This window comes from Terrapene carolina, unplaced genomic scaffold, assembly GCF_002925995.2.
Source record: "Terrapene carolina triunguis isolate 2854851 unplaced genomic scaffold, T_m_triunguis-2.0 Scaffold24, whole genome shotgun sequence".
NCBI classification, from domain to species: domain Eukaryota; kingdom Metazoa; phylum Chordata; order Testudines; family Emydidae; genus Terrapene; species Terrapene triunguis.
In genome coordinates, this window is record NW_020664375.1 from 1,366,396 (window position 1) to 1,388,276 (window position 21,881).

A 21,881-nucleotide genomic window follows, 5' to 3' on the forward strand; every position below is an offset into this window, starting at 1 on the left:
GAAAAGGCTTCGGCTCCACGCGGGGGAGGGGGGGCTTCTAGAGTATAAATCGCGAAGGGCAGCTTCGCATTTCATCCTGCCACTTCTCCAGCAACGACATTAATAACGCCCCCTCCTCCTCCGGGGAGGAGATGACTGGGGAGAGAGGCAGCTAGGCGGACATGCTTGCCAGAGAAGGGAGCTCCTGCACCATACGCCACAGAGCCACTAAATCTGAACCCCTTTTATCGATGGCCCTTAGCCACCGTCTGCCCCCCCTTTCCCAGCGATAGTTTAGGCTCCCTCTGTCACCGACCCCCTCTTCTGCATCTCTCACTTCCTAGACCGTCCGCGCCATTTTAGAGACACACAGAGGAGCGAGGGTTTCCGCTGCTGCTGCCAGAGACAACAGGCAGCAGCCGAGGCTGAGCTGCGCAGGAGGAGCAGCAGGAGAAGAGAGAGAGATACAGCCGGCCTGGCACAAATGTGCCTTTCAGGTAATTAAGCTAACATTGCATCCGCCGAGCGGAGTCTCGAGGAGAAGGGAGAGCGCGCAGGGCCGGGCTCCCCCACCCCTTAACCCTTCAGAGTCCTTACAGCTCAGGAACTTTCCATGTTGGGTTGATTTCGTATGGCTATTGCTTTGAAGAATAAAAAAACACCTTGAGCCACCTTTCTCTCCACACACACGTCTGGCTTTGGCGAGGCTCACTGTGCACGTCTAACTCAGCTCCCTGTACAAACGCATTTTCCATCCCACCCTGCCCCGCTTATTTTGCCGACAGGAAACTTCAGGTTGGAAAAAAAAAATACCCCCACACATTGAATAGATAAGTCCGCCTGTTTCTGTGAGAGCCGAGCGAAATGGTGCACTCATTTCCGCAGCATTATCTGGCTATAAATACCACCGTTCCGGGCCCCTTCTCCTCCCCACACAGCACCCCCTGCTAGAATGATTAATGGGACATACGCCCTTGGTTTTCCTCTGACCGCCCCTGATCCACGTTGCTTTCTCTCGCACTCACCAGTTCAAGCTGTACCGTACGGTGGGAGAGCACCCCCCCCCCCCACGCCCCCCGCAGTATCCACAGGGGATGTTAGCAGATATTGATCACGGGCGAGTTGATTTTGCATAATTGTGGCTGACAGTGCCTGTGGTTCCCTCATTTACGGAGCAACAGCTTTGAGAGGCTGATTGATTAGGAGCAGCCCCCTCCCCCCCTTTCCCCAGACAGACACACAACCCATCACCAAGAGGAGGCAGTTTGAAGGCGATTCTCTCCGGAGAGTAAAGCAGCTCCTCATTATACAGCAAATGGCCGGCGCGCCGACAGCGAGATATTAAACTTGGTCCCCTGTCTAGCATATCTAGCTTAACTAGCCTGGGATCCGTCTGCTCCCCGCAGGACTTTGTCTATGCAGCTGAGGGGGGGGGGGGGAGGCGTAACTCAACTGCACTCTTGTAGGCACAAGATAGTTATATTCAGCGATCATTTAAGAAAAGCGCTTGGGAAGTTGGAGCGGCTTATAAACAACTCAGTCGGCGTATGTTTAGCAATACTTGAAGAGTACCACCCCGCCTCAAAATATATATATATATATATATATAGTGTTTACAATGCGAATGTTTCCCCCTCCTGGGAAATACTTTGCGAGTACTTCTGAAAATCACGGAACATTTTAGACAACAGTTATAAACAAGGAGCTGCGCGCACATCTACACGTTTTTACATAACTACTGGTCCCAAACCCTCACATCGTCTTCTCCAGACCGTTTAAAGAAATAGTTATCCTATAGAGACCAGGTAGGCATGTGCCAGTCATCTGATTTTACAACTCTTGTTCAAACATCAGAAACGTACGTTTATTACGTGAATCCGAAAGTTACTGTAAAAGCAAAGTCAGGCTTTCTATACAAAGTTTTGCGATGTTCCTCTGGGTTAATACCCCACAGTTGTATGAAGACTCACACACACATCGGTCATACAGGGAAACACTAAGGACCATTGCAATCTCTGTTTTTTCATCTTAGAACTCAGCACCGAAACAAAGCACTGAAGCAACTGCTATGCAGATGGGCGGCTATGAATTTTTGCTGCTGCTTAGAGCTTTAATTACTCGCTCTTGATCCGTGGGACTACGACACTACACCGCCAAGGTTAAAATGCCCTGAACAGCTCTGAGCAGATGTGAGCGAGTTGGCAGACGCGCAAATGAGGTCTGCCTCTAAGCACGATAACAAGTGACTAATACATTGCATATCTCTGAAAGAAAATTATTTTTCTCTAATTTGCATTAGCTTTTTTTAAAGCCAGTGACAGTCCCTCCGCAGAGGCAGTACTATAATCCTGGAAATACTGCTCCGTGACTTTAAAAGATTTGGAAGAAGGAAGAGAGTGCCAGTATTTTGGCGACGTAGACTTGTTTATCTTTCCGCCTTAGCTTCAAGGCGAAACTAGTTTCGCAAGCAACGTTCCTACAGAAATGGCATACGTCATATAAAAGATTAATTTATAGCATTGACGCTAAGATTATTGAATTACTATTGGAGTAACTTCCGCCGTCAACACCACGACATTATTCATAAAGACCCAACAGTATTGGGGGGGTGGGCCGGAGGGAGACTGAAGAAAAATAAAGACAGTCACCCTTAAACGAAGATTATACCCACTATGTGAAATTTTGTCTTTCTAAAGAGTTCCAGGCCAAACGAAAATAGATTTTAGAGATTACTTTGTGTGTAAAAACATAACGATTTTCTGTTGCAGTTAAAACTACCTAATTTGAAAATATAGGCAGACCCTACAGTTCTTAATCATGCGGGCTGGGTTTGGATACATAAGGAAACCTTAAGGACAGACAGAATCAGGTAGTGAATTTCTCTTTAAGTTTAAAACGCCTTTGTTTTAAGAGATCTAGCCTGACAAATTACTTTCTCGTTTTTACTTTTTTGAAGCTGTTTTTGACCCAGAATCTTACATACCCTCCTGACAACATACTGTCTAGTTGATCAGAGAATGCCTACAACTGATCTCAGGATAACAACTTTCTTTTACAGCAGCACCTGCATTAAAAACAAAGGATGCGATTCACCATACTGTTTTGAGAAATGCTGTCCAAGTTGGAGTCATCTCACATTATCAGCTCAGTCCAAGGGAAATTCAGATCATCATCATCCCATGTGTACAATCCCCTGCACCACAGGGCCTGCTTTTCTTCTCACGGAATTCAAGGGGAACTTTGCTATTGCCTTCAATAGGATCTGGCCTGGTATATGCACATTTCAGCACTCTACCCACTTCCAGGAAAGGGAGCAGGGCTTAGTAGCCAAGATTTTTTTTTTTTTTTTTTTGGCCAAATTCCAAGCCCGCTGTTGTCCCTGCGTTTGCCCTTGCTGACGGCCAGGGCAGAATTTGACCTTTAGACTCACTCTCAAGCTTAACAAAAGGAATTGAAGTCATTATCTAGTCTCTTGTTTTAGAGAGACCCTCCACTCCAGGAAGAGCTTTTCCCCTACAGGTGTATTACTCAACTGCGATAGCAAGGGGTCTGTCTGAAATTTAGCCCAGGTATGTGCACACAAGTTATGATGAGAAAAATCACCCCTCTCTCAAACTATTACATTAAAAAGCAACACACACACACACCCCCCAGCCCAGCTCATTAGTTCTTAATCCGCGCCGCCGCTATCTGTGCGAGCGCTCTGAAGTGCTACTGCTGCCTCCATAGTGAGAGCTTTGTTGTAGGTGCCGAAGAGGCGCAGGCTACTCGCGCTCCAACAGCTGTCACATTATTTGCACTAGCTGTAAACAGCCTTCACATTCTCCCCCCCCCCCCCGCCCCTTACCGCATAGTTAAATCCAGACTAACAATCCACAGTTCGAGATCAAACCAACAACAGCAGCATTGTGTCTGCCTTCAGTGCTGTAGCATCAACTACTGCAGCTGGTTTAGTCCAAACAAGGAACCCCCTCTACCCCACTCCTACTGTGGAGAGAACCGTGTTTGTTTCATCCGATTTTTCAAACAGAATCTTGCTGCTGTCCGATACAGTGGAGTTCCTTTTATTAATTTCCCCACCAGACGATATTTCGGTTTTTCTCCAAACTCGAGACAGACCAAGCACGCGCACACACTCCTCTCTTTGATAATAAAGTTTGGTCACAACTTCAATTGTTTTTGATTTCCCGTCAAAAGAAGCCCCAAAGCACAGCTGCAGCTTTGACTTTCTCGTGTAAAGTACGCCGTGCCCCTTACTATGTCTCGGTCATTGGAGCGTTTGGAAGCTTAAGGCCCCTTCTTCTGCTGCAGAAATGTCATGACTGAATGGATACCACTGGCTGCCCCCATACGGGTGGGGGGGGGGGTGAGGACAAGTTTCCTTTATTTTCTATTAAACTGACTTTCCATAATCGTCAGAATCGGTGCAAACTGCACCCCCAGCTCGTCTTTAATTAAGATATTTTTGTTATAAAGTTTCCCCATCATGAAGGCCTATCGTAAGAAACAACCCTCTTTTGCTGCATTACAATACCGAATCTACATAATGGACCATTCCAGATGGCTTTGCTCAGGTTGATATCCCCAGTGACTTTAGGAGCGAGTAAGGCAACTACGATTAGATTTTAAGATATTGAGTCAAATCTGTTTGCCTTTAGTTTGACATAGCAAATGAAACGGGCTGTGTGTCATATTTACATGACTACCCTTGGGTTTCCTGCACCCTTTCACCTCCCTCTTGCTTTGAGCTCTGCACATATATTGATTATCCCACGATGGACATCCCTTATTGTCCCAAAAACTTGAACAGAAGAAGTACTTTATTTTCTATCTCCATATGTCCAGTTAAAATAAACTGTCACCTCTATTGATCCCACTCAAGTCTTAAGAATGTTTCTAAACTGAATCTTAAATCATGCACGTGCAGTTTCTCCTTTCCTACTTTAAAAATCTACTATTCTGATGCAAATCAGACTTTACTTGTGAAATACTCTGTACAATAATTAAACAGCACGTTAGCTATAAGTTGCCTGCTCTTTCATTGATTACACTTGTGCTAATATCTCTCCCATTATGTGTAAATTTTCTATTGCGAAGGGAAAGGTGGAGATTTCGCTAGAACTGACAAAGTATATTTTCTCCCTTTAATTTATTCTTGGCTAAATTATGTATGATTAATTGGAATGTATATCTTTACAGAAATGTTTAACAGTAAGCCATTTTGCCTAAGAGTTTAAAAATAGATTAAATTTGATAAAGAGACTATGAGAACCGGCACTGAGATGCACAATATATAGCTCCCGGATGCACAATATATAGCTTTGTGACCGCCGACTGCAAGAAAAGACTGACGATTTTTTGTTTTGTTTTAAAGAGCATTTTCATCTCGGCCCAGCTATTGCTCTAGGTTAACGTTTCTCAAGGCAGGCACAGTGGCCACTACTGACGCGGTGGGTCTGCACTGAACTTCCCAGCCAGCTTCCCCTGTAAATTATTCCAGTAGGTATTTGCAGGTTGGTGGCATCGACTATTCATTGCCTGTACGGAGCTAAAAATCTGCTTGCCTGGTAAAACCCATTGCTAACAAAACAATGTCAGCAAAGGCTGCAACACATTCTTGTGAGAGACCAGCGATTCGTGCCTACTGAAGCTCTTTCAGCACAAAGGCTTTTAGAGGAAGAAGAGAGAGAGGGAGGGAGGGAGAGCTCTCGTGTTTCAGGGCTGCTGTCCCCTGGGAACCAAGAACCAAGTGTAGCTTCAATCAAATGCTCACTTCTCCTCCGGGAGCTCAGTCGGAAACCTGATCTCACTAGCTTATGCCTGCCTCCATGCATATAGGCTTGCTTTTCTTTCATACCAGCAATTTGTATAAAGAGGAGAGCCAATACAGTTTATTGAAAATGCGTTCTTTCTATAGCAAAAATAAAACAACCTTGAAATGTCTGCTCAGGAGGGCCCTCTCCTCTTTCCCAACCTCACTAACTTATGGGGAAAGTGATAGTTTAAAACTTACATCTCACATATTTTCTTCTCTGACTGGATCATCTGACTTCATCTACCAACAGCTACTTTTTAATGGGCCCTTTTAATGTCAAGTCACATAGCCATTAAAATGTTTACCATTAAACACATTACAGCTGTTTTTTTTAAAAGGCAGATGTACTTTGGGTCAGCTTTAGCTGAAGTCTACCTCAAACATGCCTATGCCAACCTTCCCCTCAGGCCCCAGCCTGGTCAAGCTGTGGGAGCCCAGACCTTGCCCATCTTCCCGCAAAGACATAGGCCTTGTGGAGGATTTGCTAACACGGCTGAAGCAAATGTTGGCCACACATAGGTAGGACACAATTCACTGGACCAGAAGAAGTGGAGAAATGAGGGGAAGACCACTTCCTGCTGCATAGTACTGTTCTGATCTACCTAATTGCTTTGGCTGGAATTGGGAAGTGTTATTTCCCCTGATTTTATATCCAGGCAGACCTTGGAAAGCCAAGGTACTGTATATGGGCCTTTTTTGAGTTCCAAATTGATACCTCTATAGTTAATTGTGCTAATGAAGCCCCTACATAAACCTGTAAAGTGTTTTGATTGATATATTTGGGGATGTATGTAAAAGGTACTGCTTCCTGAGGGGCCAATTAAATTTGACCCTAACAACATATAATGTCTGGGAGTGACATGTTAAAAGTAATTCCCACAATGAGGGCTAATACAATTGGATATAGGGATGAATGAGTTAGGGAGATTCAGAGTGCAGTTTGTGTGCAAGCACACACACTTCTGTTCACAACTATTTTAGTAGGCAAACTATGGTACCCAGATTATAGGTGATTTTAAATACCCTGCTAAATGTTCAATAGTGTGACTCTAAAAACATGTTACTGTCTGTCTTAGCAATAATATGTGCATTAAAAGGTCCCTATGAATTTAGATTCTATAGCACCAGTGGGTGGATTAAGGAACCCGGGTGGTACCTATCCAAAATCCTAAATTATCATGTGGAAGATGTTTGGGTCACAGCAGCATCAGATCTTCCAGTGAAAATGGGTTTGTCTCTGTCCCTTCTAATACCATTAAAAAAGTTTTCTGAGAATTCAAAGCAATACTGAGAATCTGCCTCTCAATCCTTAATTCACTTCTGTGTGTCTATATGCTGCAACATTAAAAAAAAAAAATTAACATCAGCTAATATCCAACCTTAGCAGAGGAAGTGCGACTAACCAAATATAAAACTGGATTAATTTAATTCTTTCCTCCTTCCTATTGGGTACACAAAAGAAACCTCCACACAGGTAGTGTTTTTGTTTGGGTATTAGTTCTAACACAAAGCATGAACCTAGATGTAATTTTAATATTTTCTTAGTTATTTAGGTAAAATGTCTATAGGGTTTAGTGCCTATACTACAGAACTACTGAGTGGTTGGACTTATACAAAAATATGATTCCTGATGATGTGTGAATGCAAACATCAATTACTTTGGAGTGCTCAATTGTCCCATTGCCTGGACTTTTAAAACTAAGAACATGAGCCTAAGTATTTTGTGGTATAAAGCTATTTAAAGGCAAGGGTCACTAGGTGATATATTCCAGAGTATTTTAAATGAACACTTAGGATAAGAGTTTTATCTATTTTTTTAATTTTAATCTATTTTAAAGTTGAGCCAGAACTCTTACAAGTAACTGCTAAGACAGTATTGACATACCTATGCCATACTAAAATACATTGAGACATCTGTAAAGTGAATGACAGCATAGAGATTTGTTATGTTATTGCAGTTTTTAATGGCATGAGAGTTCTACATGTTTGCTAAGCATAATTTAAGGGGAAAGTTTAATTTGTGGCCTACTGGATAGAGCACTGGAGTGGGACTCAGCAGACCTAGGCTCTAATCCTGTCTCTACCATTAATCTGCTGGGTGATCTTGGGCAAACCACTTCACCGCTCTCCCACCTCAATTTCCCCAACTGTAAAATGGGGATAAGGATGCTGACCTTTTTGTAAAGTGCTTTGAGATCTACTTATAAAAAACACTATATAAGAGCTAGATATTATTAAAAAAGTGATCTTGCTGATAATAAATTAAGGTGATAATACATGCATGAAGTACTTACTGGTGTGAGTACTGATGTAGAGCGGAACTTCTAGCCTACTCTCTTTCCTTAGGGTTACACTCAACTCTATACAAAGAATTTCCAGTGTAGTTGGTGGAGTCTGTACTTTCTACTTTAATTGTTCTATTCAAATAAAGCATGTGTGTGTTTACTGTCACACTAAGGAAACAAATCACAAAGGGACTTGGGGGGAGGGGATTGAAAAAAAGCAAGGATTTTATTATACAATTTTTTTTTAAAGTAGCAATGCTTACATGACACAGAATTGGCATATATACTTTCTGTCAAAACTGGGTATTTACATTCCACTTTTTAAGAATATGTAATTTTTAAAGGGACTAGCAATGTAAACATCTTTCCTCTCCAAGTTTCAGATTCTTAAACTCTACCCTACACTTTAACAGGTCTTTTAGTTTGCACCTAAACAATAAATTTAGTTTAATTTAGCTTCCGGTCTTTAATTTTAGCAGGTCTCCTCTCTGCATGCAAATCAATATGGCAATTACCATCTAAAAGCTCGCCCAGCCCCAGGTCAATGTAAATTGATCATTGTCCGCCTTCTACAAAATAACACCGGGAGTCTGTGGTGCATAATGAGATTATACTGGAAACTGTCTTTCAGATCACAAATTATATTTTATGCTGTCAGGGTCTTCTCCAAGCGCACTTCCTTGCATGCCTAATCACAGGGCACCAAATCTATTAATGTATAAAGGTAAATTTCATACAGAAAAATAGCACCAAAATAACCCCTACAGCATATACATATACGGGGGGGGGAGTAATGCAAAAATCTTAACTTGTCCCACTGGTGAAAGCTATATAGGAAAATCTTAATACTAGCTGAAGGTTGTTTTGTTGTGCGGCAAAAAGAAAAAATAGAAGCGCCTCCTACAAATTAACAGAACTTCTCTAAGAGAACTGTTTTCTGTGAGCTGGTGGCCTTCTTGCTTTCTGTCCCTAACTAGTCAACTCATCCATTAAAAGGTGCTACACATGACAGAGAAACCCTTGTGAAACATTCATTAACTTCTGCTCGAAAGATCGTTCAGGCTTCTAGCTAAAGGTTCAAGTCCTGACAGCCGAACAGATCTGAGGGAAAAGGTCGATTCAGAGTAATACTCCCTATCAGCCTCTTCGGTGAAAGGACACAAGGATTACATATAGCCAGTGCTGCTCACGGACAAGGGAACTCCCCCTATCTGCAGATGAGGCCTCCTCTGCCTCTCATTATACACACACAGCGAGAGCTTTTCGACGTAGTTAAAAGGGGTTAGTCTGGCTCGCTGGAAGGAATCTACTTGATCTCTAAGTGGTTAGATTACTGCAAAAAGCAAGAAGCATAACATTCATCCTAGCTACCATTTATTTTTAAACATCAGTTTAAGGAGGAAGTATTAAGCCTGCTGTTCCTACCCTATGCACTGCTGTTTAAAGGCCCACACTAAAATGTGCTATAGATGTAGACGTAAGAGACAGTATCACATGTCATCCGTGTAATGAAGTGTATTGCACTATCCAAGTCCTACGAACAGATAGCTGAGTGGCCTTTTGTGTACATCAGCCGACATTAAAAGGCCTGAGTAAAATAGGAATTAACTCCCTTGTCAATGGAATTACAGTATTTTACACCCGCACTACCAGGATCAAGATGAGGCCTCTAGACTGAATTAGTCCTTTAACCACTCCATTTTCAAAGTTGTAAGGTTCTTTGGGGGGAGGGGGAGAGTCACAGATTTTCATTCCTATAATTCAGACTTTTATGTCCTATTGTTCAATTTTTTAATGGTGGCCTTACATTTTTTATGTCCACAAATTAAGAACCAATGGGATTTAAACCTTGTGTATTGTTTTTCAATCCTAGGACTAACCAAAATTCTCCATCAGTGATTCTACTGAATCCTCTAAATACTAGCTTAGAATGGCTATGAACCGTCCTGATTTTTTAAAGCCCCTGTTTATGAAGAAAGTGAACTGTTTTGGGCAGGGCTGTTATGAAATTAGCTAAATCGCAAGGCGTCTATAGATAAGGATCGCATCCTGGTACTGAAGGATAGGGACTCAGTGCCTATTGCACTCTAGCCTGTCCACCAGCCTAGTATAGACCCCAGACATATATTAATAACCACTCACACCGCAGTTTGGGCCCTCAGTTCTCCTACCTTAAGTACTTCTTTAACATTAGAATAACCTCAAAATAGGTCTGTGTGGTTTACTACGAGGTTATTTCAGTTCAGTCTCCAGATTCTTGGCTTGGTTTTCATGGGCTCTTTCTTTTTTGGGGGGGGGGGGAGAAGAGGGAAAATCTGTAGGGTCTATTGGTACTCGTCTCTATGAGCTATGCAACCAATCTACCATTTCCGGTGTTGCTTCTATCTAATTAGAGATGTATTTAGATGGGAAGTGTAAATAAACGCTGAGCTGCCTGCTGCCCTGGCTCTGCGCTGACTCCTCGGGAATATTTCCAATAAGGCTGGAGCGCCCGGAGCCAGGGCTCAGACAAAGAGGAATGAGGATGGTCTGCGCTGCAGGCAAATCCAACACAAACCAGCTTTTATCTACGGCTCTGGAGCCTTAACTCCTTTTAATCTGCACCGCATAGGCTTACACAACACGGTCGCCTGTATTCCACTGACAAGGTCTTATTACAAAAGGAAAACCCATACGCCACTCAAAGTAACCCAAAGAGGAACGGAAGCCTTAGTCCCTGTTTGCCTTTTCGGGCCACGAGGTATGACCCTCCCTGTGAAGTCCGCTGTGCTTCAAAACAACCGGAGGTAGGTTTGTCTGCCTTTCAGTGTATACATTAAACAAACCGAGGGCAGCCCGGTGCTATAAAACAAAGTCGACTCCCTCCCCACCCCCAGGTCATTAGGGCTTCGGGGTGGGAGGGGAGAAGTTGATCCGATCTGAAAAGCTCTCGCGGAAACTCGCTTTCCTTTCGGTATTCGCCCGGAGTGGTTGTGAATCTCCGCTGTGGGTTTTCCATCGTGACCCGGGGGAGGGAGGCGGAGGGAAGAGATGGGGAAACACTAACTGCGTGCTCCGCTCGCTCGCTCGCTCGCGGGGCCCCTTGCACGCCAGGCTCAGCCTGTGTGCGCCTCTCTGTGTTTGTCTGGCCCCGCACCAATCTGACACGGGGTTAACGCGCTCCTCGGAGTTTCTAAACAGAGGAAACTTCTGGGAACGAAATAATCTGGCACTCGCCTCGTAAACTCTCTTCCTGTTGTGGGAAACAGCTCTTAAAATGCAATTAGATGCATGGGGGTAAACCCACGATCCACAGCGCTGCTCCCTTTCCCTCCGGGCTCATTCCAATCGCTTCTCCGGTTCTTTTAACCACACCAGCCATCTAGATTTTCCTCATCTTTAAGGGTTAACAAAAAATATCGCGGTGACCTTTTCCTCTCGGTTTCCCCCACTCTCCCTTTCAGGCTCCGGTTCTTGAGCTCGCAGGGAGCCTGAACGGCTGTCTAGACCGATCTATCACAGACGGACAAACAATACCAGGAGAAGCCCTTTCCCGGTCCCTCAGCCTCCGCCACTCACCTTAGAAATGGCGAAGGAAATAAAGAAACAGTGTCCGCAACATAATCCTTCACTGTACATGTGTAGCCTTCAAAACAGCCCACCTTCATGCCTGACAAATAGGATTTTGTCTGCTCTTTTAGCGTTTGCTACGACACACACTTTTTCTATTCCACGATCATAATACTTAGCTCAAAGTGCCAGGGCCTTCCCCGCCCTTCGAGAGAGATAGGGTCAGCGTGGAAGCAGAAGAACAGCCCGCTCCGCTTGTGAACAAACCTATTAACCTGAAAACTTAAATGTTTCTTAATCACGCCCTTTCACACCCATCCAAGTCAACCGAAGTGCTGCTCTGTCTCTAGCTCTCCCTAGGAGATGCGTATTCAAGAGGGACGGTATTAGAGGTGGAGGTCCAATCCTGCAAAAATCTGGGGAATAGCTAATGAGCTGTGCAACTCATTGATCCAGAGCATACTTCCTAATTAACTCTCAGTCACCTATTTGTCACAGCAATTCAAAGAGCTGAACTGGAGATAAACCGCAACCCCTGCCTGAAAAAAAAAATAACCCCCCTCCCATCCCCCCAACACACTCGCCTTCCTAATCCCCTAAAAGCAGTTAAGGTGCCCGTTGTCTTGTCTTCCTCTCACAAAAACCGACGGCTTCCACTTAAAAACTGAAAGGGAAATTAATCCGCGTACACCTATGCAATTGCACCGAATCCTAGACAAATATATAAGCACCGACGTCTCAGTGAAGAAGCTACATTAATGGACTCGCGTGACAGAAGCAGCCAGACACGATTCTCCAAGGTTAACAGAATGTAAATGTTCTGCGATATGGGGTAAAAATGCAATTCTGTTGGCAACGCTGAATTAAACACCTAGTAACAATTGATTTCGGTGGCTGGTGTCTGTTTCCAACGCCACGGCAAGAAATACTCAAGACTGCACTTAACACCACCTTAGGGGGAGGTTTCCTTTTTATCTTTGTTCCCAGATCGTACTAGTAGGGTCGGCTACGCAGCCGTTTGCCAATCCCCACTTTATAGGGAGCGATGACCTCTTCACCACGGAAAAGTTCATAAAGCCTTGAAACAACCAGGCTCTGCTCCCAGATTGTAGGCGAGCTAGGCTCTTTTCGTTTTTAATACAAAACACCAATGCAAAGCTGCAGGCTCCGCGGAGCAGATGAAAGCAATGAGCAGACTTTCTGCAAAAGATTCATTAGAAGAAATTAATGCTGCAACAAGCTCTGAGGCGAGACCATTAAACACAATCCCACAGTTCGTCAGTGTTACACCAGTCACTGGTCCCCCCGCCCCCCGCAACCTCGAATCCTACACACATCGCAGAAAGAAGAAAGAGAGAAAAAAAGAGGAACGTGAAACCTTCGCAAATATCGCCCCCGGACTCGCTTCACGAACATCAAATACATGCCCCATATGCTGCGCAGACCAGCCTCGGAGTTGGCGAGGGCTTGCAGAAAATAGACCTCTGTGTCCTTCCCCGATCGGCCTTTGATAGCAAGTTCCTATCCTCCCTCTAGTTCTCTTTCCACAAAAAAATAGCTTTAAAATGAATAAACTTCTACATCAGACTGGACCCCACACCAGCAATGATCTTTGAACGGGTAACCACGGTGACTGGCTCCCTCCCCCCCCCCCCCCGCGGCCCCCAGCTTCAAAGAACAAAACCCCTTTGCATTCGCAAATCAACTAGAAAACCTCACGCAGCTGCAGCTCCTTTAAAAATAGTGTTAAAAGTCCACCCTTTACCTGGCTCTGGAACAAACAGCGCCCGAAAGCCCCAGCCTCTTCCCCATGAATGTGGCTAGTCTCGCTTGGGCTTCTCCACCAGATGCACTGGCGTGGAGGGGAAGCCGAACGCGAGGCCACAGAATACGTGCCCTCCCTCTCCCCTGATTTAAAAGTGCCCCCCACCCCCTTCCCCCGGGAGCCAAGCCGTGGCGGCTGCCAGAGGTGGGGCTTTCACAGCCCTTTCCAGAGCGGAAAGCGAGACACGACGGGAACCCCCCACCTCCTCTTTCCTGCTGGGGAGCAGACAGAGCGCGACCGGCAGCTTCCCCTTCGCTTACCCCACCCTGCCTCCCTGGGGGCATCTCTACAGGCCAACAGCCGACAAACTTCCACTCCGCGGCACCCACGCCCGCGAGGCGCGCCCCAGGAGGCCCCATCGCCCCCAGCGCCTGCTGCCTGCCACCCCCTCGCCCCGCTCGGCTCGCTGCCCCTTTCATCGCTTTTGGCCCTGCCACAAAGCGAGCCCTCGCCCCACGTCCTCCAGGGGAGCGCCAGGGCGGGCCGGGCCGCTCCCCAGAGCCCAGCCGCCCGCGGGCCGGGGGAAGGGACTCCGCGCAGCACCGAGGTTTCGAGCAGCACTGACCTTGCGCTCCGGCTGGGAGAGCAGCAGCGCCGAGTGCGGCCGCCTGGGTCCCGGGGCTGTAGTCCCCTCCTCTCCCCGGAAGGGAAGCTCAGGCTGGGTGGATGCAAAAAGTTTGCTGCTCCCCTCCCCCTCTCGGGGAGTGTGTCCGTGCTGCGGCGCTGGGCTGGCGGCGCTCCGTGCCGCGCGGGGGGCAGCAAAGGCTGGCGGGGCAGGTGGCCGCGGCGAGGGCTGCGCGGCTGCCTGGGCTCCGTAGCCCGCGAGGCTCACTCGGGCTGCGGGCGCTGGGCTGGTAGCGCCATGTTGCTGGCCGCTCCGGGCTGAGTGTCCCCTGCCGGCGCCGGCTGCCCTCCTACATCGCGCTCCCGCCGCGGGGCCGGCGTCTCCAGTGGCCTGGCCGCGGCTTTGTGTGTGTGGCTGGGGATTTAATCCCCCCTCCGCCGGGAAAGCCGCTCTTCCTCCCCTTGCCGCTGGGAGCCCGGGCTCCGTGTGCTGCACGCCGCGCTCCCCTCACATCCCCCCCTTCCTCCTCCTCCTGCTCCAGCCGCCGCCGCCTCCCCCCCGCGGGCGGGCGCTGAGCTCAGGGAGCCGCCGCCAGCAGCAGCAGCGCCGCCACCGCGCTCTCCCGGAGCAAGTTACCCCCCGCCCGCGTTTCCCTTCCGAGGCTTTTCTCGTCCCTTAATTGATTCTCTCCCTGCCCCCGGCCGGCCGCTCCCCCTTCCCGCCCCTGCGGGCTGGCACTCGGCCCCCTCCCCCCGCCCCAAAGCTGAGGGCGTCCCGGGGAGACTCCGCGCCCTCCTCAGCCAGCAGCGGCTGAGAGGAAAGTGTCTCCCCCGCCCGCGCCGCTGCTCCCCTCGCTCGCTACCCAGAAGGCCAGTGGAGAACCGCAATTACCATAAAGCTCCGCTCACTCCGCTCCGCCAAGCTGTCAAAGCCCGGCAGCGGCAGCAGCTCGCTCAGCCAGACAGCGCGCCGGGTGCCGCTCAGCCCCAGCACGGTGCCGCCGGGGAGCGCCCGGCCGGCTCCGGCCCAGCTCCACGCGCGCCTCCCCGGCTCGGCCCCGCTCCCGCGCGTGGCGTGGGCTCTCGGGCCCCCTTTCCGCGACTCCCTCCGCCGCACACCTTTTAGCCTCGCTCCCAGCCTCCTCTCTCCCCGCAGCGCTCGTCACTGCTCCTCGCCGTGTCTGAGCAGCCCCAGGCTCGCCGGCCTCCCTCTGCTCCCGACACGGAGCCTCTCGCAGCAGCCCCCTTCCCGAGTGGCAGTGTTGGGGGAGGGGTAGCTCTTTATTCCCTGCTCCCACTTGCCGGTCTTACTCCGAATCGCCTGCACTTGCTCAGGTGAGGGGACGCCCAGCGCCCCCAGGTGAAGCGCTCTTTTTCTTCAGCCGCCCCAGCCCCACTCGCAGCACCCCTTCCCCAACCGGAGTGCCTCTTTGTTCCCTCCCGCTCGCTCTCCTTGGCACTCCCGAAATACTGTTTCCTGATCAAGCCCGCCGCTGCCCCATCAGCCTCTTCATTCTCAGTCCCAGCCCGCCCGGCCCCCCAAGGCTTTCCCGGCCCTCCCCCGCTTCTCCTTCACAAGTGTTTTCCCCACCTCCCCCCGCGCCACAACACAGTCACTCTTTAAATTCTCATTCACAATCGTCCTCGAGTGGAAGATTGCCTGTATCCCCCCGCTCCGAAACACACTTTCCACTTCGCTCCCCCCCACTTCCCGTACTGCGTCCATCGCCCTTCAGCCCTTTTCCCAAAAATGTCTTTCTCCACATCGCAACGCTCAGCTTCTCCTTCTCATCAACACATACCCCTCCACTGGACTGCTCTACTTATCCCCACAGTTCCCTTCTTCTCCCGTTTCTCAACGGCTCGCTTTCGGTGTGGAAATGCCACCCTGATTATCAATCTTTTGCCTGATCCAAGTCTGAGACTCAACACATTTTCATAGCGTGTGAATTGTTTGGAAATAGTGCGGTGGGGTGGCGCGTGAAGAACGCAGTTCTCCTTCCGGGATTTTCTACTGCCGATTTAAGATTTCTGCACGGGTTTTGGAGCCCTTCAATCGCTGGGCTGGTGGTTATCTACTGCAGCTATTTACTTTGGCAGCGCAGCTTTTGGCTCAGGCAGCTCAGCTGGTAAATTTCATGTTCGTAACGCCCGACTTGACAGATACTCAGACATTTATTTGGTTGCTCTGCGTTAGCGGTATAGTTATATAAAGGGCTAGGTAATTTTTCATAGCGTTAGTAGAAGAGAGACTACAGCATAGCCCTACCCCCATTTAAGGATGCTTAAGGGGAAATCCTGCTCGCTTTACTCACACAAGTAATCTTTGGAGCCCGATACCGGTCCCATAGAAGTGATTTGGAGTTTTGCCATTTGCATCTAATGGAAGCAGGATCGGGCCTTTATTAGTACTGTTCTTTGTTAATTCTTTCCAGATAGAGCATGGTTAACAGGCAATTTAGCCTATTGCATTTTTCATCTCTACGTGGAGGATTCAGTGTGAGAAATTTCATAACGTGTTTACCTTAGTACTTTTACATACCTTTAACCTTGATTTTAAAAGGTGCCTATTCAATACGGGCACAAAGGTATTGGTTCATAAAGGTTTATTTTGTAATGATAGGAGTGACTTATCTTTAAAGGTGGAAAAACAGAAGTTCCTAAAGAAGACTGGACTAAAAAAAACAAATGAAGTTATGAATCTTAGTTACCAACAGTGTTTTACCAGTCAGATACAAAATAAAAAAGTTCTGACAATAGAGTTGGTATTCTGTGAGATTTTATTCATACTATTTTAGCTTTCGGTATGTATCTATTTAAAAATATCGTCCCTCTCAAAGCAGAAGTGAAATATCAACTGTTTGAAACCCGAAACTCTAGACACACAACTGAATTGCCTTGCCCTGGAGCCTCTAAAAACAGCTGATGCAAATGAAATGGGATTTTTAAGCAGTAGGTAGCTACCTAGGCTTAAGGAAACAGTGACAAGTGCCTTACAAATATACTGAGCATCTGAGATGTTTTCTGCTGTGATGATACTAAGAGTTCACATTCAAACACTGAAAAAAGTTTCTATATTTTATTCCAAGTTTATGGGGTTTACATCTGAAAACTATCCCACAGGTTTTTTTAATCTCTGATAACAAGCAGAAGGACACCTGGCCCATTACCTTGTAACGCTATTTTTTTTATAAAGACGTTTTAGGGCTAGACATTAAAAGTTATTAGACTGAACACACGTGGTTACAGACACAGAGCTGGAGGAAAGGCCTCTGGTATTTTTGTTCCCCTGGGGAAACAACTAATTAAATTGCTTTTTTTTTACTTGAAAAGTAGAACTATAGGTTCCCCTCTCCTTGTGGGTAAAGTCTGCTATTGGACTGAGTTAATTCTCTGTCAAAAAATATTTTCTTTCTTTACATTTCCTGATTCACAGTGTATATAAAATCTACATGTTGTAATGAAACAGTTACCCCGGCCCTTAGTTTATAAAGGGCCCTGTTTCACATGTATTTTTAGAACTATTCCGTTCAAATTATCTTGAGAAAAGACCAAACTGATCACTCTTATTTTTTAAAATTACTTTCTTTAACTTTGTTCGTTGTTCAGAGGAACAGAAACGTGTTTGTTCTTCTGTCTGCTTTATTGTTGTTTTTTCACGTCCCAAAGCTTTGCAATTGGAGAGTGGCAGATGTGATCCACACTTCCCTGTGAAGCCATTGGAGCTGTAGTTCAATCCCTCAACCGGGTTGGCTCGGTTCTTCTGAACACACAGGGCTGCATTTCCTTCAAACCGATGAAGGCAACGCCTCGGTACATTCGGAGCATAGTGTTGCCTGCAGACTATCAGGCCGCCTTCCCCCTCCCACAAGCCCTTAAGGGAGCTGACCTGGAGGTCAGGCCGCTGTACACTGCATTCAGTGAAGGGAGGATTTCAATGAAAGCTTAGAGAGAGCGCCGCCGTACACAGACGCTGGGGTCCTTGCGCTAATGTTTTTATAAAGTATGGTGAGAATACGTTCACAAACACAACTGTTCCAATAACGTGAAGCACTTAACAACCTCGTAAAGACAAATCCTTTGTTAACGGTAGAATGGGACTTCTAACATGAGGCCTGGAAAAGGGGGTTATTTCACTCCCTCTTTAATTTACCTGCCATTCCATGGTTCACAATAGTACAAATAATACCTTATTCTGAAATCTAGAAGGTGACGGGTTAAATCCCATACCAGCACTCAAACAAAATCGTATGGCAAGTGCACTAGACTGGGACTTTAATCTCTGTGTGCCTCAGTTCTCCATCTGCAAAATGGTAATAATAATACTTCCCCACCTTACTGAGGTACTGAGAGGATACATTAAATAATGCATGTGTGGTGCTCAGAAACTATGATGATTAGTGCCATGAAAAAGCCTACAAATAACAGATCACTATCCTGAGCTTTGAATTGTCCTGCCAGTGTGTGTCTTAAACCAAACGTTTATCCTTGCAAATTGTAAGTCTGTTTTTAATGGAAGTGGAGAAATCTGAATCATAAAGCAAGACAACCTTCAGTCGGCCTTATGCAGGGTCAGTACAGTAGTTCTTTCAGGCCTGACACAATGCCAGCATATTGTTACAAAATCCTACAAACTCCCATTGAAATCAGAGGGAGTTTGCATATTACAACTACTATAATTGTATTTTGTAGCACAGGGCAATTCTGTTCATAGTAGATCAATTTTTAGTTCCTTATGGCTAGCATCTGAGATTGTTTCCAAAGGGAAGTGACAAAAATGTTGCTTCACACCCTTCCCCCACCCAATAAAACAGTATTGATGTTTTTGATATCTCCCAACTATGTTTTAAACCATCTTAACTAACAACAAAAGATTCACTTTTATAATTTTTGTTACGGGTTTAGGTCTGATTACTTGGAACCTCACAGTTAAAAATCCTGAATAATAGCTATTATAATGGAAACCTCTATGGCTTGTACAGATCAGCATAATTCAATAACCAAATAGGAAAAAATATGTTTAGGTTTTGTCAAAGTTGTGACACTCATCCACAACAGAGAGAAAATTTAAAGTTGAGGCTGTTTTTCTATCCTTAATTTATAATATTAAGGAAACAAGCCCAGCAAAAGAGTTAAGGATAGTATGTCAGCCTTGTTTGTCTGTTTCCTGGCTGGTTTTGGTACATGGCACAAACCACAAAAAAATGTAACAACTAGTTTAATAATTCCCACCTTCCTGAAATACTCTGTAGTCACCAGACTAGTACATCTAACCCTCCATTCTCTCTACTTAGGCAGTTTTATGTATCATGTACCTGATCAGCTCCTTGAATAGGTAAATTACATAAAAATATGTGCTTCCTGGACAAAGAAGACTGTCCCTTCGAGTTTTTCTTTTAGGAAGCATATTGGAAAAACCATGATTAATATCTCCGAAACAAAACCATATATAGCGAGTGAACAGTAGCCACCTCTTGAACTTTAATACTTCAGCCATTTTGATTGTTTGCTTGGTTCAAAACACTAGAAATAGTTAGGGAAGGCACTGCTGAGCAAGGAGTAGCTTTTTCTGCTGGCACACTGGAGAGCAGAGTTGTGTTATCAGACTCTGCCTGTCACTTCTGGGGTGCCGGAGAAGCAGCAGCATGCCCATCCCGGGGGGGGGGGGGGGAGTTCGCCTCCCAGTGCTCTGACAACCAATCAAGGAGCGATGTTGACAGGTTCTGAAAGGACTACTGTCTGAAATCCTGTCCCGTTTTCCTAGCAGGAAGATGCAGCTGCGAAGCAGGGCCCTGCAGGGGAGGGGGCTGAGAATTCTTAAAGGGAATAAAAAATAGAATACACTATTTTGGTTTTGCAGCCCTTTTTATACTCTAGTTCGCAACGCAATGATCTAAATATTGGTAGCATACACGGACTGTACATGGAGACACTGAAACTACTACGGAGAGAATCTGAGCTCTAAACAGAGCAGTTCAATCTCTGTGCGCCCTAATCGCTTGCTAAAATTCGTGTTTAAATTAAAGCCCTTTGCGTCTCAAGTCTGAGTCTGCAGCTAATTTTTGCAGTTGATTTATAAACCCTCCATGATGGGGTTTTATACTAGAAACACTGATCAGACCCTTCAGTATGTACCAGGCATCTCTGTAATGCGCAATACACAGCGCCTGGAATCCCAGCCATTAGCGGCCTGCATGTGACACAGACAAACGAGCAAATATCCACCAAGCTCCAGAGTTTAAATATCATACAATGGAAGGGGGAAACGCCATTATTTGAAAGCGTGTTTTTGCAGACACTAGCTTGTATGTTAATCATTTGATACAATCGGTGAATCACCTCCAGCTACCTTTTTTTAAAAGGGGTGCGGGAGGAAAGTCATGAGATAATCCTGTTTCTGAACAGCCAGTACAATTCTGCTATTGGTTTCATAAACGGTGAGTTTATTCCATCTATTTTAGAGGTGACTCTAAATTCACACTTTAGAATTAAACGTGAAAACGACTGAATGTATTGAGGCCTCCAGAGTCAGTCGAATGCACCAATGAATCGTCCTTGTGGGCTGACTGGTATTAATAGTGGCTGGATTTTCAGTTCAGCTGAAAGCCCAGCAGCAGCGGTTTTCCTAACTTGGATGCACACGTATGAGATGGAAATGTGCAGCCTTAAAGCACGGTGGGGGGAAAGCATACGAGGGTTTCTGTGTTTGTACAGAGAACAACATCTCCAAATTTGTAAACAGAATTATTTTCATGGAAGACACCGAGAGATTCCTTAGTCCTGTACTTAACACTTCGCAGTGTTTTTAGCAATTAAGGCAAGAGGGGGGCGGGTACAAAGATAAACCACTTTTTTCGCCCTGCAAGTGTGAAAGATAAGATAACAGTAAGCTGGGGCAAAACGTCCGCTTACAACCTGCTCCCCCCCCCAGCGATTTTGATCTGTCACCTCTTATCTCAAAAATGTTCATTTCCAAAGCAGCTTCAAAAAGCCAAAGGGAAATAAAAGTATTTTCAGTTTAAAAAAGGCATTCACAACCAAGTTCCCTTCCACCGGTTTCTATAACTAAAACAAAGCAGTAGCTCAGTCAGTAAAGGTTTTCTTCTAAATGTGTCTGTTGGAAGCCAGAATTATTCACGTAATTGATTAAATTAAATAAAACTAGGAATAATTAAGATTTACTGTGCATCCGAGCTCTTGTTCTCACTCACTACACTGAGCTACTAGCCAGGCTTTTATTTTCGAAGTTAAGGAACTTGTCTTTGTTTTACTAACCACTCACTGAGTTGAAACTAAACAGGTAGCTCTATTTGGGAGGGTCACATAACAGTGTCAACATATGGTGATTGTTAATACAAAATAAGAGCCTCTACTGACTTTTTACAGGCCTTTTTAGAGTTAAAAACGGGGGAAATGCCATAGGACTGGCTGCAGATTGAACTAGTGCAGAAGTGGATTTAAAAAAAAAGTTCACAAAAGAGAGGGCTTTCTCAGATTTATACATCTAGTTAAGTTCTACAATTTCACTCCATTGTATATACTATCTGCTTCTCATTGGAGCTAATACAAGGCGGCTTCTTCCCATTCCCTGTTGTAGGCACATCCCCAGACACCGCGGTCTGGAACAGAAGTAGAAGGATATGCAGCCCCTTTCTCCAGCCCGACAGGCCCAGACACACAATTTATCCAATGTAACTTCTGGAGACATTCAGCACCTCTGAACTCGGCAGACAGTGAGGAAAGAAGCAGGACATACAGCCCCCAGACACACAGGCATACGACCACCAGCATGGAATATGAAGTGACACTCCTCAGAGCAACCCCCATTCCCTCTTTCCACCAGGACAGAAGCGGGACATGTTTA

The 21,881-nt window shown here is 46.0% G+C and overlaps 1 protein-coding gene across 7 annotated transcripts in view; it reads right to left on the reverse strand.

Annotated features, from left to right (window-relative positions):
* The window catches only part of LOC113406280 (BCL-6 corepressor-like), a 123,232-nt gene that overhangs the window by 60,672 nt on the left and 40,679 nt on the right, over positions 1–21,881 (reverse strand). For 6 of the 7 annotated variants that reach the window (XM_026650119.2, XM_026650102.2, XM_026650123.2 and 3 more), the window contains exon 1: positions 14,019–14,124. The exons of the other annotated variant lie outside the window; for it this stretch is intronic. The gene's annotated coding sequence lies outside the window, so the exon portion shown is untranslated. Of the gene's footprint in view, positions 1–14,018; positions 14,125–21,881 lie in introns of those variants that run through there. 7 annotated transcript variants of the gene reach the window in all.